This window comes from Tursiops truncatus, chromosome 7, assembly GCF_011762595.2.
Source record: "Tursiops truncatus isolate mTurTru1 chromosome 7, mTurTru1.mat.Y, whole genome shotgun sequence".
In the NCBI taxonomy this organism is placed as follows: domain Eukaryota; kingdom Metazoa; phylum Chordata; class Mammalia; order Artiodactyla; family Delphinidae; genus Tursiops; species Tursiops truncatus.
In genome coordinates, this window is record NC_047040.1 from 43,582,164 (window position 1) to 43,595,219 (window position 13,056).

The 13,056-nt window shown below is 40.4% G+C and overlaps 1 protein-coding gene across 4 annotated transcripts in view; it reads left to right on the forward strand.

Annotated features, from left to right (window-relative positions):
- NEMP2 (nuclear envelope integral membrane protein 2) overlaps positions 1-13,056 on the forward strand; it is a 400,823-nt gene that overhangs the window by 274,325 nt on the left and 113,442 nt on the right. For all 4 annotated transcript variants that reach the window (XM_073807478.1, XM_073807479.1, XM_073807480.1 and 1 more), the window contains one exon: positions 8,308-8,421. The gene's annotated coding sequence lies outside the window, so the exon portion shown is untranslated. The remainder of the gene's footprint in view (positions 1-8,307; positions 8,422-13,056) is intronic.

A 13,056-nucleotide genomic window follows, 5' to 3' on the forward strand; every position in this document is an offset into this window, starting at 1 on the left:
TGAAAGGACCTAGATCTTTCCCTCTAGACCTGGCATTGGAAACACAACTCACACTTGTCCTTTGGACTAAACCCCTGAGGTCTTTAGACAGTTTGAGGAGAGTCTATGTTAGACTTTCTGCTGATAGGGCAAGTAAAGTCTAAGAAATTTATTATAAAAATAAAGATATGGGGCTTCCCTGGTGGCGCAGTGGTTGAGAGGCCACCTGCCGATGCAGGGGACACGGGTTCGTGCCCCGGTCCGGGAAGATCCCACATGCCGCAGAGCGGCTAGGCCCATGAGCCATGGCCGCTGAGCCTGCGCGTCCGGAGCCTGTGCTCCGCAACGGGAGAGGCCACAACAGTGAGAGGCCCACGTACCGCAAAAAAATAAATAAATAAAAAAATAAAGATATGACTATAGCAATAAAATGGCTTTCTGAGTTAGGCCAGAAAATATTGGTCTATGTTATGCAAATATTCTGCATTAAATATGTGTTAATTTATAATCAGATAGATGTTACTTTTATGAGTCCTATTCTAAACACAAAATTAACTTAAAAATACAGCATGAACTTTGACCCATAATAAATATAAAAGTGGCAAAAATATTAATATAAAGATTTCTATACTTTAATCTCTTAAAATGACTTGATATTATAACTGGTCTCTGACAGTGTCTAAATAAGGTTTGTTACCTTGACGAAAAGGACTTTGCTGTACTGTCAACATAGATAGCCTGGTTCAAAATTCAACATGATCATATCAAAGTTGGTGGTTCTACACAACCAGAGGAGGGAAGTTAAATCGTGTGTAATCTGCTTCATCTGGCTGGACATGTAAGCATCTTGGAAGATACTGTTTCTTCCTCATCTAGAACTCTGCAACACTCATCCAACACCTTTGAAAGAATTTTAGTTTGTCAAACCTTAAAAATTGTTGAGATTTTTGTAGCTGAGGCTCGTGCTTGGCTTCTTGAAATATGAAACAAATAAAATCTGCAAAGTAGTAGTATAATTTCTTAACACGGAGATTTTCATTGAGAGCAGTGTTAAAGGAGATTGAATCCTTTCACCAGTGTACATTAGGGAAATATGGTACACTCTTCTTATTTAACTTCCACTAGATAGAGAGCTCCTAGGAGGCAGGGGCTGTGTCTTAATGGTTTTTAAACCTTCAGTATTTGACCTGGAATAGAGCCTATAGCAGCTGCCCAATATATATATATATATATATATATATATATATATATATATATATATATATATATATATGTATATATGGTGAATTACTGTCTTTTTGAGGAAGGATAGTTGGCAGGGTTATGTGCAGCTGCAAGTGATGCTCTGTATCATTCTGGACCGAAAACATATATTTTACTATTTGGATATATTGTAGGATTACTTCTGTGTTCTAAAGTTCTTGAGAGTTTGGATAATTGAACTTGATAAAAGGACTACGATTGTGCTTTGTTGTCATATAACTTGTGGAGTCAATGTTTTAGAAAAGACTTTTTAACGTTGCACAGAAGAGAAGCGAACTTCAGGCCAAGGGTGGAGGCAGCTCTGTCTCCTGGGGGACTAGAACCAAGAGTCAGGAAGCCTGCAGGAAGCAGGGAAGCATGCTCTCTTTCTCCTCTCTGCTTTTCTCTCTGTAGATTTCTTTCCTCTTTTTCTGCAGGTGTTTTTACTTTCTCAGGGCGCATAGCCCCAAGCACTGCTGATCCACAGCTCCCCATCTCTCATCTTTTCTGTTGGAGAAACCAGGACAGACTGAAATGAGCATTTTTGTCTCAATTTCAGACTCCAGTGAGAAAGACTGATCTGCCCAGCTCAGGCCAGGGGGATACTCTTCACTCAATAATTTGTGTGATAACAGAGACTGAAGTTACAGGCATTACAGAACTGATTTTATATTTTCTAAGGAAAAATGTGCATCGTATATATCGCTAGTTAAAATCACGTTACACTGTTGGGCTCTAAATTCTCAGAAGCCTGGGAGGTTTCCTTCCTTGAAGGGTGAAAAAGTAGTGAACAGATGGGCCTCCCACCATCAGGCCCATTTCCCTGGGGGCCTAGAACACATCTTTGGACCTCTGCTTTCAGAGGAGACTGACCAACCATGCCCAGGATGTCAGAGCTGACAGTCAGCTGGGCCCAGTGCCTCCCCCAGTCCATTCCCGATGGCTAAGTGTGAAGAGTAAAGAATCTGCAGAAATTCAGTGGTGTCAAAGGAGCTAGTCCAAAGTCATGCCGTGATGCTCTGATTTTAATGACGCCCAGGAACAGCCCCAGAGGCGAGTGTGCAGCTGCCAGGGGAGCAGCTGGTGGGCTCGCGGCTGGGCTACGGGAGGCTGGGCCCTGGGGGGGCGGGGAGGGGTGGAGAGGAAGAGCTTGGCAGGGGCGCGCGGAGGCGGCCCTCCGCGCCGCAGCCTGTTTCGCTCGGCTTGTTAGGTTGGCACGCGGATTGAAAAATGTACGTCTAAATCTATTTCTGGCTTTTAAATGTGTGAAGGAAACACATAACTTTATTATTTTATTTTTGTCAAGTTAAAGACAGAGCCAGATGCCCCTAAAGCTTATGCATTCTGTAAGGAGTTTCTATTCTTTGGTGGAGCATCTTGGAAGAAAAACTCAAAGACAAATAGGTCATCTCTTCTAAGTTTTCTGGAGGAATATTGGCAACAAAAAGAATAGAGTCAGCACTGGTAACTAATGGAGATGAAGGAAATAAAACCAGGGAAGATGTTGAAATTTTTTTAAAAGAACTTGTAAAGGAAAAACAATGAAGTAAGTATTGATGTAACATGAACATGTTATTATTTGTTAAAATGCCAAAAATACTGCAGGTATACATAACCTTTTAAAATGTAGTGAGAAACATATGAACAGTTGCAGAAATTCCCTCGCCAGAGGAGTTTGGAAATCTTCAAAGCTTAATATCCTTTGTGAATGGTCAGAGTGATTAGGAATGAAAGAAATCTGGGAAAATAAAAGCACATTAGCAATACAACAGATATATTCCTGGGAGGGGTTGTTATGATCAATTTAACTTCAACTGTAGTGCTTCACAGTCAAAGAAAATCTTATAAAACAAAATACTGTAGATGTGTGTTTATTTTGTTCAATAACAAGTGAACTGTAACATCAGGGGAGCAGCTGGTGGGCTGTTCCCCTGATAGATATTTTTTGAGCATATGCTATGTTCCAGGCACTGTGCTAAGCATAGGGAATATACTGGTAAATAAGTTGGATTCTGTTCCTACACACATATCCCTGCCTAAGCTTTGAGTTGATCAGAGAAAATAGCATAATCACCAAATCAAGTAGCTGCATGGGACCTAAGAGATCAGTTAGTCCAAACTTTTATTTTACACAGGAAACTGAGGCCTAAAATATTGTATAAGTGAAACTGGCTGTGCTCTTGGCCTCTCTATTTTTGCTCTCGAAAAGAAGCATTTCTTGTCCTATAGGTCCTTCTCAAATCTCCAAATTGTATGCCATGTAACAAATGTAGACATTAATCTATTTCTATTATAGACTTTCAATATTCCTATGCTTTTCTGGAAATGAAACAGGAAATCAAATTAAAAAAAAAACCCTAAAGTCCAATTTTCAATATCTAATCCAGTTTTTTCAGGAGGTGTTAGCCATGTGATTTCTAGTGCCATCAAAAACAGTCATGTCGTGTGATACTGACCATCTGTTTAGGAAATGGCAGATACACTTGGAAAATCCAGAGTAATAAGAACTCAAAACCATCATTGGTTAGAGAGGTTATCAGTCCAAGAAGATGCCACTTCGGTCAGATGTGGATGAAGCATTATTAGATGGACCATCTGGATTTCACGCCTACCTGTGCTCTAGACTTGTGTGATAACTGTGTGTCCCTTGGTTGTCTGACCTGCAGTTGTACTGCACTGTTAGCACAATGCTTGCCAGCCACAAGGATGTTGTGACAATTGTTCAAGTAAATGCTATAAAGCAGTCTGAGCAATTCAAAAGAAGGGTGCTGGGCTTCCCTGGTGGCGCAGTGGTTGAGAGTCCGCCTGCTGATGCAGGGGACACGGGTTCGTGCCCCGGTCCGGGAAGATCCCACATGCCGCAGAGCGGCTGGGCCCGTGGGCCATAGCCGCTGAGTCTGCGCGTCCAGAGCCTGTGCTCCGCAATGGGAGAGGCCACAACAATGAGAGGCCTGCGTACCGCAAAAAAAAAAAAAAAAAAAAAGAAGGGTGCTGCAAAACCACCCAAAATCATTATACAGGTACAGCTCTTTTTTTATATTTATGTAGTCTTAATACAGTAATATAAAAGATTCCTCAAGATATGTTTGAATATCTGTGTGTGTTTCATTCCATTTGTTATTCATTCTAACTTTTAAATTGATTATTTTTATTAACCTGGCACTAAAGGGAACCTATTCTCTAGAGCCCCACCCCCCCCACCCCCACCTGTTAATCTATAACATAATGAATTAGGTCGTGATTTCCTAGCTGAATCTGGATCATTTGGCCATGGACTCCGATATGTTGGAAACACATGTTTGAGAATCTATTTGGTTGGATGACTTGGACTGAAGCCTCAATGTAAAAAAAAGCACAACTAAATACAAGCTAATAAATCCAAATACCTGACAGCATTGAAGCTGTCAGGGATGATGGTGACCTAACCATCACAGATGAGTTTCTATACAGCCCTCTTTGTTTTTCTTCCTCCCCCTCCCTCCCTCCCTTCCCTCCTTCCATCCTTCCCTTCTCTTTCTTTCTTTTTCCTTCTTTCTTACAATAGGTTTATTGAGATGTAATGCACCTACCAAAAAATTTACTCTTTCAAAGTGTGCAATTCAGTGTTTTTAGTATATTCACAGAGTTGTACAATTATCAGCCAAAATTCCACAATATTTTCATCAGCCCCCAAAGAAACCCCATACCCATTAACAGTCACTCCCCAGTGCCCCTCCCCCAACAACTACTAATCAACTTTCTGTCTCTATGGATTTGCCTACATTGGACATTTTATGTAAATGGAATCATACAATAAGTGGCCTTCAGCATCTGACTTCTTTCACCCAGAATAATGCTTTCAAGGTTCATTCATATGCATTCCTTTTTATGGCCAAATAATATTCCATTTATGGATATGCCACATATTGTTATCCATTCATCAGGACATTTAGGTTATTTACACTTTTTAGCTATTATGAATAATGCTATTATGAATATTAGTGTACAAGTTTTTGTGTGAACATATATCGATATTTTTAACTAGAATTGCTAGATTATATGGTAACTCTATGTTTAACTTTTTGAGGAACTAAAACTACCTTTCAAAGTGACTGCATCATTTTACATTCCCACCAACAAATAATAAGGGTTGAAATTTGTCCACATCCTTGTTGGCACTTGTTATTGTCCAAATTTTTGCTTATAGCCATCTTGGAGGGTATAAAGTGGTTTCTCATTATGATTTTGATTTGCATTTCCTTAATGACTAATAACATTGAGCATCTTTTCATGCATTTGTTGGTCATTTATATATCTTCTTTGAAGAAATATCTAAGTCCTTTGCCTATTTTTAATTGGGTTATTTCTTTTTTATTGTTAAATTTTAAGAATTCTTTGTATATTCTGGTACAAGTCCCTTAACAGATAAGTGACTTACAAATATTTTGTCCCATTCTGTGTGTTGTCTTTTCATTTTCTTAAAATGAAGCACAAAATTTTTAATTTTGATGATGTCCAATTTACCTTCTTTTGTTGTTGCTTGTGCTTTTGGTGTCATATTTAAGAAACCATTCCTAATCCAAGGTCACAAAGATTTCTTCCTATATTTTCTTCTAAGAGTTTTGTAATTTTAACATTTACATTTAGGTCTGACTCACTTTGAGGTAATTATTTTATATGATGCAAGGTCAGAATCCAACTTCATTCTTTTGTGTATAGATATCTAGTTGTTCCCGTGAATTGTCTTGGTTAGCCTCCTTGTAGAAGATCAGTTGACCATAAATATGAGGGTTTGTTTTTGGATTCTCAGTTCTGTTCGGTTGATCTGAATGTCCATCCTTATGCCACTACCACCCTGTCTTGATTGCCATAACTTTGTAGTAAGGTCTGAAATGGGGAAGTGTGAGAAAATTTCTTCAAAAAAGCCAGCTGAAATTTTGATATGTATTATATCGAATCTGTAGAGCAATTTAAGGAGTACCACTACTTTAACAATATTAAGTCTTCCAATCCATGAACCTGGGGTGTCATTTCCATTTATTTAGATCTTCTTTAATTTCTTCCAGTGATGTTTTAAGAGTTTTCAGTGTGCAAATCTTTTATTTATTTTGCTCAATTTATTCCTATTTTTATTCTTTTTGATGTTACTGTAAGTGAAATTGTTTTCTTAGTTTCGCTTTCACCTTGTTCATTGCTAGCGTATAGAAATATACTGACATTTGTATATTGATCTTGTATCCTGCAACCTTAGACGTTGTTTGTTAGTTCTAGCATTTTTTTAGTAAATTCTTGAGGATTTTCTATATACAAAAGCATGTCATCTACAACTAGAGATAATTTAACTTTTTTCTTTCCAATTTAGATGCCTTCTATTTCTTTTTCTTGCCTAGTTTCCCTGTCTAGAGCCTCTAGTACAGTATTGAACAGAAGTGGCAAGAATGGATATCCTTGTCTGTTTCCTAATCTTAGGGGGAAAGCATCTGGTCTTTCACTATCATGTATGATCTAAGTTGTGGACTTTCTATAGATGACCTTTATCAGGTTCAGGAAGTTCCCTGTGTAGCTCTCTTTAAATGCCATTGATGGGCAGGGCTGAATTGTTCAAACTAATGATATCTAAAAGTTCATTTGGTACTTTATGTCCTTTTCAATGTTGTAATAAGATATGGAAACAATATGCCCACTAGAGCCAGATTATTTATTTTTTTTCTGGAAAAGGCTGCATGTTGCAGAAGGAACTTTTCTGTATTTCTCTTTTTCTATCCCCCAAGCATTATTCCTTATCTCCCACCACATGAGAGCAAACAACTGATTGTGGCAGGTAAATATAATAGCTTCTCTCCATACTCTCCTTATGCTTGTAGGATGCAGTATATTTGTACACAAATTTCAATAGCACATATTCTATGGATGATATATAAAATAAGCTGCAGGAAGTCAGTAAAGGTGTCAACTCCAGAAAACCATCTCAACAGACTGCTAAGAAGACAAGACATTATCAAATCCAACTTAAATTTTAGTTCTCAGGGGACCTGGCAAATTAGGACTTGCTCCACATCCTGGAAAAAGAATTGCTGATTTGATGGTGATTGTGACAATGATAAAGATGATGATGATACAGCCTCATCAGTTTAATGTATAAGAACTACCAGGTGCTAAGTGGTACCTTTAAGAGGCGGAAGTCAAAGAGCCAGTGCAGGACTGGCCACCCAGGTAAAAACAATCCCAGCCAGGGAAGACACACTATGGCAGAATTAATTGAATGGCTTTGGTTCTATTCTCTAACTGCTATTCTCAATTTTCCAACTTCCTATTGCAATTAGACTGCCATTTTCCCTAGTGGCCAGTATTCATCTCTCACTCTCAACTTTTAGCACTTTGCCTTTTGCTCTGTGTAGTGTCTAGGGACAATAAGTACTGCCTTTGGCTGCCCCATGAACCTCTCCCTTAAATGGCAGAATAGAAACACTGCATGTCTCGTGTGTCTGGAACTGACCCTGCACGCACCCCAGGTTTGACTTTGCTTAGCCTTGCATTATTTATGTACGGCAATTATAATCTGAAAAGCAAACCATAACATTAAAAAAAAATCTTTAAAGTCCACATCATGTGCTTTCAGAGCCAAGTAACAAATGTGTAGTACTCTAAGTCTTAATAGCAAGACCAGTTCTGCTCTTTGAATTGAGAGCCAGCTTCGCTACCTCTGATAGAAGAGAGATTATTCTTTGCTTATTTCCATTCTTTTTTTTGGCATTCTCATGCATTTTATTTTATTTATTTGTTATTTTATTGGATTATAGTTGATTTACGATGTTGTGTTATGCGTATTTCCATTCTGCCAACTCCCAAAATTTTAGGCAAGGATTGTCAGGATAAAAAGAACTTTAAAAGAACAGAGAATCTTCCTTTGCTTTCAGATGAAACTACAACCCAATCACAGAGTAAGTTAGAAGTTAGGTAATTGGGAATTATTTCTTCTGCATAAGGCTGACATCATTTACCCCTATCTAATAACTTCGGTTTGGTGGAGGGGAAGGAAGAAGGAATGATGGAAGAAAAAGGGGTTGGGATACATGAAAACTCACAACAGTACTATACCTTTTTCAGGTCTCAGTGAAGGAGTTTGGGTGTTTCTCATGAAGTACCACCGATCCCTATGAGAAATATGTTTGTAGTGCTCCATGCCTGCTTGGAGAGTCCAAGAACTGCTGAAAACTGATGGTAAGAACTAAGGAACAACCTAGAACAGCTGGCCAAGGGTGAAGAACTGATAGACAAGAGGAGATGAGATTTGATTTGTACTTTGGGTCACACTAAGTAAACAGTGAGGCAAAACAGTGGAAAGGCAGGACTATTTTTGCTAAAGCCTTGATGAGTTGTCACACTAAGTTGTGAGCAAAGTGGAGAACAAGCTCAGGTCTTAGGCTCTGACTTAGCTCTACGATGAGACATCATGTCCTTCGGAGGCTTCTCGTGTGGCCTCACTAAGAATCCCAGGAGAGGGATTTTCCATTCAGCTACTTGATAATAAAATTTAAGTCCTGATTTTCAGGCAGTTAAAAGAAAGGACAAAGCTAATGTCCTCGTAAAAGCCTGAAAAACGGAAACAATTAAGGAAATGATCATGAAGCTCTAAGAACCATTTCCAAGACTGAATCATAAAAAATGTAGACTAAAAACTTATTAGCGGTAATCATGGTGATGAGGATAGAGAAGACTGTACTGCAAGCAGAGAAATCATTCAGTTCCCACATGGCTGTCCTAAGAGAAAAGAGACTCTGGCCTAAAGGAAATATCAAAACTTATTTTTTTTAATATATGATCCTGTTGTTTTTTTCAGAGAATTTGCATTTGGAGGTTTATTCTGAGTAAATTTCCCCAGAGAAACGTTATGCTCTCTTACTCTGATACAGAGAGTACAGATAGTGTCAGAACAAGAAATGGAAATGACACTCAGAAATTAAATAGGGGCCAAATGGAAATACTGTGCAGGTGAAATGTTTTTCAATCATTAGTGTATTTTCCCAATCTCTCTGATAGGGGTAATTTAGTTTTGGGTGAGAGTGGGGATAGGATGGGTGGGGTGGAGCTGGGGGGAAATTGTGGTACCCTTAGAACCACAGGACTAGAAAGGGAAAGGAAGAGTATAAAATCCACCTTTTGTTCCTCCATCTGGATTACCCTAAACAATTTCCAAGTAAATAATACCTTCTCAGGAGTACTTCTCAGGAAAAAAAAAAGAAAAGATTACTGAGCCTCCAAGTGGAGTCTCACTTCAGATGACATAAAGGCCTTGGGAAGACCCTAGGGTAGTGGACATTAATTAAAACTGAAGTGGAGTGGGTTACCTTAGGGCTAGGAATTGAAATGTTCATAAATCAAATTATTCAAATAGTCTAGAAACTATTTTTAGGAAAAAAGTCACAAAATGTATTTACAGTGCACAGGTAAGATGATTAAGGAGAAATGTGTCTGAGAAACAAGTCTCAGAGTTTAGAATTAGGAACTCAGCACATGGGTTCTGCATCTGTGAGAGCCAAGGGGGCTGCAGGAGGGATCCAAAAGTACAGTTTCCTTCAACCCCAAAGAGGATGCACCGCAGTGAACATTTCTTCTGATGTTTTGAGGTGGTGAGAAGATCTCCAAGATACGTATCTATGTGTTATCTTACAGTTTATGAAGTCCTTTATTTGTATGTAAGAGTTTACTGTTCAGGTGCAACTTGCGATAGGATTTGATTTTAACACATTTAAGTTTTAACACATTTTACTATACACTGAATTATTGCTCTGCATAATAATTAGACATAAATACTAACTTTGTATTTTTCTTCTTCTCATTTTGCCATTTCTTCAACACGCAAAACTAAGGTCAATGTTTATGTCCCTAATGCCAAGTACAATTTAACTATCATACTCTTTGGTCCTAACTTTCTCATCACGTACCTACTTATTTGATTCAGTATCTGCCCCTCAGTACCTGAGTCCATGCTCCTGGCCTGGTATTCTCCGTGCCTAAGTATTTTATCCCAGCATCCCTCTGCCCCATCTACCCATATTCCAGGATTTGGGCAAGTGCTTTCTGCTCCCATTCCTGCTCATTGTGTCTTGGGCAATGAAAGGCTTGAGGTGGCAGGAACTCTGGGCCATGACTTAAACTGCAGTCTTCAACAGAAGGGCAACAGTAATGTTTCTATGTTGTGGGTGAGGAAGAGAAGGACCAGAGATGGCAAAGTAGAGAGTAAAGAAGGGAAGGGATGGGGTGGGCCTAGAGAGAATAGGCTGGGGATTCCTGGATACCTTAGATTCCTCTCTAAATTATAGTAAAATGCCAGTGGCACCCCAGCACCACGAGGCCAGAGCAAGCAAGAGGAGACCTCTTTGCGATGTGGTAGTTGATGCGGTGTGTCACTCAGGTCTCCTTATAGGCATGAAGGCTTTATTTCTCCAAATGCCAGAAGTGCTGGTAGCCGACAGCCTTCAGCTGTCTGCCTTCTTTAGAACTGCTTGGGCTGAAGAGAGCTGCCTCGCCCTCAGTCACAGCCCCTTCTTGAAGCACCCTTGTGTCCAATGACTGGTCAAAATCAAAGGCCATTCCCTTCACCCCCAACAAAGAACATCTCTGAAAGTCCATCTCAGCCTCACTGTGGTGAGGAATGGGGAATTAGTGTTTAGTGGACATAGAGTTTCACTTGGAGATAATGAAAAACTCTGGAGATGGATGGTGATGAAGATGGTTGCACGATCATGTGAGTGTGCTTAATGCCACAAATTTGGGTTGGTGTGATTTCAGGGGCCAGATTATACAGCAGTTCTCAATTCTGGCTGCACACTAGAATCACTTTGGGAGCTTTAAAAAAAAATGATGCTTCAGTACCCCCGTACTGATTTATATGTAATTGTCTAGGGACCCGGGTTTTGGTATTTTTAAAAGCTCCCAGTGATTCCAGTATGCAAAACACAGTAGAGATTTACTGGGCTAGAAGAACGCCAACCCACACCTTCCCCACCCACTTGCTATTACTGCTGAGGATTTGGCCACTTGCTTATCTTTCTAGACTCATCTTTCCAGCTCACCCCCTCCTACACATACCCAAGGTACAGCTGAACCAAATGACTTGTCATGTATCCTCTCCCATCAAACCCTGTCTGACTCTGTCCCTTTGCTCCTGTTTCCTCTAACAAGATTGCCCCCATCTGACTGATGTCAGCCCCAGTGGACCACTTCTTTGAGCCCTCAGCACCCCTCGCTAGGCTGTGCCAGGTACCCTCCTCTAAACTCTGGAAGCGCTTCATGTGTAGACCCTTATACTGCTGCCCTTATCACAGAGGTGGGAAATCCAACTCCCCAGTGCTGGGATCCAGTCTTTCTTCCTGAGGTCTGAAGAAAGACACTAAGGAAGTTACCAGTAGATATAGTTGAACAAGTAGGTTTCTTTAATTAGAGATAATTCATCCCACAATTGAATAGCATTTTTTGAAGTAAATGCATTAGGAAGGACTAGCATATCAGTGTAAATAAGACAGTTTTTCATTTAACATTAATTGAGCTATTATTATGTGTCTGGGATTGTGCTAATACTTAGAATTTCTTACTGCATCTCTGTGGCAACCATAGGAGGCAGGTACTATCATCTCCATGTTGTAAATGAGGAACCAATTTCAGGCAGGTTAAGAGCTTGCCCAGGATCCCAGCTAGTGTGTAGCAGAGCTGGGAGTTGCCGTTGGTATACATGTGATGATTCTAGATCCTTCCTGATTTGGGGAAAGGGACAGAGCAAAAAATGTATGAGGTCACTGGGAATCTAAAATGGGAAGAGAGGAACTTCCCTGGTGGCACAGTGGTTAAGAATCCGCCTGCCAATGCAGGGGACACGGATTCGATCCCTGGTCCGGGAAGATCCCATATGCTGCAGAGCAACTAAGCCCGTGTGCCACGACTACTGAACCTGCGCTCTAGAGCCCGTGAGCCATAACTACGGAGCCCACTCGCCACAACTACTGAAGCCCGCGCGCCTAGAGCCCGTGCTCCGCAACAAGAGAAGCCACCGCAACAAGAAGCCCGCGCACCGCAATGAAGAGTAGCCCCCGCTCGCCGCAACTAGGGAAAGACCGCGTGCAGCAACGAAGACCCAACGCAGCCAAAAAAAAAAGAAAAGTTTTTTTAAAACATGGGAATAGAGGCTGTTACTGGTAGGAAAAGGGAACCAAAAAAAGGTGAGGTCGCAGACAGAAAAGACAAATGTTGAAATCTTGCTTATTTTACTCAGGCCTCAGCTTAATTGTGAGTAGGTATTTAAATCACATTCTCAGTCTGGAAGGTAGGTGCTGTGAGCCCCTCATTCCTCAGATACACCTCAGTTAAGCCCAGCCCAACGATATATACTGAGGATCTATTACACGCCAGAAACGGTGCGAGATACCTGCATTCCAAGCACAGATGATACTAGATCTCTGCCCAGATAGAGTTCTCCTTCTAGTGGGGGCAAGAGGTACACTGTCAGCAGACATCCCAAGTACAAAGGTATGTGTTCTTATCATCAAGGTATGTATCGGCAGCTGTAGAAGTGCAAGAGGACCAAGTATCCCAGAGAAGTTAGGGAGGGCTTTACAGCATTTGAACTTGGGTTTGGTGGGTGTATAGGAATGACATTTGAACTTGGGGTTGGTGTGTGAATAGGGGTGGCCACATGGAAAAAGAAGATGAAAGTTCAGCAGATGTGAAAGCATGGATTCAAAGGACATAGTAGTTTGGGAATGGGCCAAGAAGTCAGGGTTGTGATAGGGAATAGGGATGGGAGGGAGACAGGGCCATCTATACCAGGCTAAGGAATTCTGACCAAATACATATTTTAGA